Here is a 5,865-nt window from a genome sequence, read left to right on the forward strand (position 1 = left end):
AATGGATTTAAGTAATCTTATTTTAAAAGTTAGTCCAGGATTCTTTCCTTTTAAATATAGGCGCAGGCCCCACTCGTATCCTCGGCCTTCCCAGTGTTGTTCTCTCCCTGCCTCCGTGAACGATATAACCAAAGGATTGCACCAATTATGAACACAGTTTCGGTTAAGGGGTGTAGGTCCTGAATTAAGTTGTTGGGTCGGGGGGTTCTTCCTCTTAACTGTAATATAGTCCCATCTGGCGGATGGGTTCCAGTAAGTATCACCAGTGGTCTCACATCCCCAAGAGGCACAATAGTAATCTGGGGCATAGCCACATTTTGTGGTCAGGGAGCGATCTCTGTGTGGCCCTGGGCAGACATATATGGGTGCCATAGTCAAGTATGTCCTGGCAGCAGCATTATAGCATCCTGGGACAGTGCTATATCTCTGTTGGGTGTCTACAGGTTTAGGTTGGGGCAAATAGTGATCAGGGGTACCCCATGCAGTGTCTGCTCCTAGGGCCAGCCGACAGAGTTCTACTTCTAAATTAGGCCAAGGCGTGGTAGCAGAGACTATGGAGGAGGAATTTGCCATGTCCCCCGCTTGGTTAGTAATAACCCAGGTAAAATTAAAGATTCGATACGGGGAGGCACTTACAACTGTAAAGCATATAAACATCCATAGGGAAGGCATCCTTCCTTTCATCTGAAAATCAAGCACAGTAAAATGACCTTCCCCGGGTGGACTGAGGTCTCAGATGAAAGGTCACCCCTACGACACAGGCGTAACTTAAGAGGATTAGTAGTCTTTTCCAGCACCCATCTATCTGGATCAGCTTCAGGAGGTGCTCTCTTAACGTGTGACGTGTGGACCCAGGTGGGAATTCCTTCAACTTTGACTGCAGTGGGCGTCGTCAGCAGTACCAGATATGGTCCTTTCCACCTCGGCTCTAAGTTTCCTGTTCGATGTCTTCTCACCAGGACGACGTCTCCCACTTCAAACTGGTGCGGCACCTGTGTATCACCAGCAATATAGGATTCTCTTAATTGTGTCCATATCTCTTTTCTTATTGTTTCTAAGGCCTTGAGCCGAATCAGGAGATTGGAAGAGGGAGAGAAAGACACGTCTGGGCTAAATTTATCAGTTATAGACATATAAATGGGTGGCGGGGCTCCAAACATCAATTCAAAAGGGGTCAAGCCAAAAGGGCCAGGGGAGTTTCGCACTCTAAATAAAGCATAAGGGAGAAGGGCTGTCCAATCATTTCCGCCGGTCTCTAAGACTAATTTTGTCAAGGTCTCTTTTAATGTTCTATTCATTCTCTCTACCTGTCCTGAACTCTGGGGTCTATATGCACAATGTAATTTTCAATTGATCCCCAGCTGTCTGGCCACTCCCTGACTTACCTGGGAGACAAAAGCAGGCCCGTTGTCTGACCCGATTACCTTGGGTACCCCAAAACGGGGTAGGATTTCTTCTAGTATCTTCTTGGTCACCACGTTTGCAGTTTCATTTTTTGTAGGGAATGCTTCAACCCAGCCTGTAAAAGTGTCTATAAAAACTAGTAGATATTTATTTCCATACCGGGCAGGCTTTACCTCCGTAAAATCAGTTTCCCAATAGGTTCCAGGCCTATCCCCTCTCAAACGCCTTCCTCCTAGGAGCTTGTTAGACCCAGCATTAGTGAACGCACAGGCGTGGCAATTTTTGACTAGATTCTCGGCAGTTTTCTTTAATCCAGGAATATAATAAGGGGACCTCTTAACCAATTTAATTAACTTTTTAACCCCCAGATGGGTAAGGCGATGTATATCAGCCAAATATTCTCGCCCTTCTTCTTCTTTAAGAGTCTTTTTGTCAGTTTTTTTGGTCTCTGGCTGAGATTGAATTTTTATTGTCAAAGTCATAGGTCCCTGGGCTGCCTTCTTTGTCTCCTGGTCTGCCATTTGGTTTCCTTTTTCTATGGGTCCGGTCCCTTTTTGGTGTCCTGGGCAATGTATTATTGCCACTTTATGGGGCAAGTGGACAGCCTCTAGCAGGCTAAGGATCTCTTCTTTATTTTTAATATCTTTTCCAGCAGATGTTAAGAGTCCACGCTGCCGGTATATTGCCCCATGGATATGTGCTGTAGCAAAGGCATATTGGCTGTCTGTATAAATATTAATAGTCTTCCCTTTTGCCAGCTTTAGGGCCTGGATCAGTGCGATGAGCTCCGCTCTTTGGGCTGATGTACCCTCAGGCAGGCTGCTGGCCCATATGACAGCCTTTCCATCCACCACCACTGCCCCGGCCCTCCTCTTACCTTCCACCACGAAGCTGCTTCCATCAGTGTACCAAGTCATTGCCCCTGGCCATGGTTGGTCTGTGAGATCTGACCGGACTCCGGTTTCTTCTGCCAGCACCTCCTCACATTGGTGTATAGGGGCTTCATCAGCCTCAGGTAACAGGGTAGCCGGATTGAGGATAGCCGGGGGGGGGGCGAAGTTTATGCATTCAGTCAGCAATAGACTCTGGTAGTGAGTCATCCGGGTGTTGGTCATCCAGCGGTCTGGTGGCTGTCGGATAATGTTCTCAAGCGAGTGTGGGGCCACTATCGTAACATTCTGTCCCATTGTCAGCTTGTCAGCGTCTTTGACCAGTATAGCTGTTGCTGCTATGGCTCGTAAACAGGAAGGCCACCCACTAGCCACAGGGTCCAGTTTCTTTGATAGGTAGGCCACAGGTCGTTTCCAAGGCCCTAAGGCCTGGGTTAGGACTCCTCTTGCCACGCCATTTCTCTCATCAATATATAAGATAAAAGGTTTACTTAGATCTGGTAGGGCTAGTGCCGGGGCCTGTAGCAGTGCCCTCTTGAGGGTCTCAAAAGCCAATTGGTGGTCTCTAGTCCAGGTAAACTCTCCTTTTTCTTTAGTCAAAGGGTATAGGGTGGCTGCTACAGTCGCAAACCCTGGGATCCAGAGTCTACAGAACCCCGCAGTGCCCAGAAATTCTCTCACCTGGCGAGGTGTTGTTGGGGTTGGAATCTGCATCACTGTCTGCTTTCTGGCCTCTGTGAGCCATCTATGTCCATCTCTCAGGGTGTATCCCAAGTAAGTTACCTCTTTTTGGCATAACTGTGCCTTTTTAGCGGAGATCCGGTATCCCAGTCTGCTTAGCTCGATCAGGAGGTTTTAAGTCCCAATTTCACATTCTTTACGGGTTTTCCCGGCCACTAAAAGGTCATCAACATACTGCAAGAGAGTTACCTGTGTATTTTTGGCCCAAAAAGAGGCTAAGTCACGGTGCAGAGCCTCATCGAATAGTGTAGGTGAGTTTTTGAATCCTTGGGGCAGCCTCGTCCATGTCAGCTGTCCGACTTGTCCACTCTCGGGGTCGCGCCATTCAAAGGCAAACAAAGGTTGGCTGTTGGGATGTAATCTCAGACAAAAGAAAGCATCCTTAAGGTCTAAGACAGTATACCAGATCCGGTCAGGTGGTAGTGTGCTGAGTAAGTTGTAGGGATTTGGCACTGTCGGGTGAATGTCTTGGACTCATCTATTAACTTCTCTGAGATCCTGTACAGGGCGATAGACATTGGTCCCTGTTTTTTTTTACCGGGAGGAGGGGGGTGTTCCATGGAGACTTGCATGGAACCAAAATTCCTTGTTGAATGAGTCGGGTAATATGAGGGCGTATGCCGTCCCTGGCTTCCCTACTCATGGGGTATTGTTGGACCCGTATAGGGGTGGCTCCGGACTTAAGCTCAATCACCACTGGGGGAACTTTTTCTGCCATTCCCATACCCCCCCGTCTCAGCCCATGCACTAGGGAATTTGTCAAGCCAGTCTTGGATTCCCTCAGGAAGTCTTGGTTTATTTTGGTAGAGCCGGTATTCTTCTCCTAATTGTAGAGACAACGCTAGGGCCCGGGGCTCTCCTCCTGTCCAGGTTACTTCTGGATGGTGAGAGGCAAAAGATATGTTTGCTTTTAGTTTAGTTAGCAAGTCTCTTCCTAGCAGGGGCATAGGGCACTCCGGTATGACTAGGAACGAATGAGTCACTCTGTTCCGTCCTAGATCCACTGTTCGAGAGGTGGTCCATGGGTACGATTTTTGTCCAGTGGCCCCAATTACTACAGTCTTCTCACCCCTTTTTAACTTTCCCAAAGGCGTTCGCAGAACAGAAAACTCAGCTCCTGTGTCGACTAGGAAATGTATGGGAGTCCCCTCCACATCTAAAGTTACCCTAGGCTCGGGGAGGGGGACCGAGCCCCGTCTCCCCTAGTCTTCGTCATCTCCGAGGGACAATGCTTTCACCCCTTGCTTCTTCTTGGGACATTCAAATGCCCAATGGCCAATACCTTTGCAGGTCCTACACTGATTTCGTCCCAGACTCGGTCGATCTCCTCCGGGGCTCCTTGGCTCCTGCCTTTTTCTGTCTCCCAGGTTCCCTATCTGTCTAGTCCTGTCTCTCCTGTCTCTCTCTCCTACTGCGGCCAGAATCCTAGTTAAAACTTTCTCTTGTCTCTGATCCCTTCTATCTTCGTCTTCTCTCTTTTCTCTTCTTTCTCTCTCTAACTTCTCTTCCTCTGTCTCTCTCTTATGATACACTTTCTCTGCCTCTTTTACCACATCTCTCACGGTGTAATCCTGTAACCCCTCAATCCGTTGTAGCTTCCTTCTGATGTCTGGGGCTGACTGTCCAATAAAAGCCATAATCACTGAAGCCCGTTGTCCCTCAGACGTAGGGTCAAACGGGGTATACCTTCTATATGCCTCCATAAGCCTCTCTAGAAAAACTGAAGGAGGTTCTGTTGCCCCTTGCATGACCTCTCTTACCTTGGCCAGATTGGTGGGCCGACGTGCAGCACCTCTGAGACCCGCCACCAGAGCCCGGCGATAATTGGACAGCCGTTCCCTACCTTGTGCGGTGTTATAATCCCAATGGGGACGGATCAATGGAAATCCTTCTTCTATCTCAGCCGGGGTCTGGACTGGTCGTCCAGCCTCGTCTCGGACATTTTTTCGAGCCTCGAGGAGAATCCTCTCCCTCTCCTCGGTGTTGAAAAGGGTTTGTAAGATCTGTTGACAGTCATCCCACGTCGGCTGGTGGGAGTACATCAGGGATTCAATTAGGCTCGTGAGCCCTGTGGGGTTCTCAGAGAAAGAGGGGTGGTTAGTTTTCCAATTATAAAGATCGGATGAGGAAAAAGGCCAATACTGTAATGTCTGTAATTCGTTTTGGTCAGTAGGTGGAGCTCCGACCGCTCTGAGAGGGAGTGCCATGGTCGAATCTGCTGGTCCCTCCAGGAAGGTTCCTCGTTCTGGCTGAGGGCCCCCCACCCCCAATTCCCGGGGCTTGAGCTGTAGGAGGGGCAGAGGGCAAAGACACGGGAGCGGCTGGGGGGGGGGTTGGGGAGCTAGCGGGTAGGGAGGAAGCCAGGGGATATCTGGCCACGTAGGGGGCTCCTCAATCTCAGGGTAGATCTTAGGGGGGCGCGCAGGCTGCGGGCTGCGCTTGCTGTCCTCATCGGATTTTGGTGCTGTTTTCTCCTTTACTTCATCTTCCCGGATCGTCAGGACTTTAGTGCCAGGACGAAGGGGCAGGATGAATGGGCGGACCCATAGGGTGGGGATCGTGCCAAATCTTCCCATACTGCGATGTATGGCTGTTGGTCTGGGTGAGACCCCGCTCCTTCCTGAAAAACAATAGCCTTCACGGCCCTGATAGTTGGTAAATCAAAAGTCCCCACAGATGGCCATCCCACACCAAACGTGAGCCATTCTGAGGAACAATACGTTAACCAAGGTTGTTTTTTAACTACTACTGATAGATTCTGTCCTCTCGCCCTAACGTCCGTCCAATGGTCCTGAGTCAAAGACAGAGGGGGCGTCACTGTCTGACCCAT

The 5,865-nt window shown here is 49.5% G+C and overlaps 1 pseudogene; it reads right to left on the reverse strand.

Moving 5' to 3' along the window:
- Positions 1-680: 680 nt before the first annotated feature.
- On the reverse strand, positions 681-5,865 carry LOC102555474 (uncharacterized; annotated as a pseudogene).

The sequence above is a fragment of the Rattus norvegicus genome, chromosome 13 (assembly GCF_036323735.1).
Source record: "Rattus norvegicus strain BN/NHsdMcwi chromosome 13, GRCr8, whole genome shotgun sequence".
In the NCBI taxonomy this organism is placed as follows: Eukaryota; Metazoa; Chordata; class Mammalia; order Rodentia; family Muridae; genus Rattus; species Rattus norvegicus.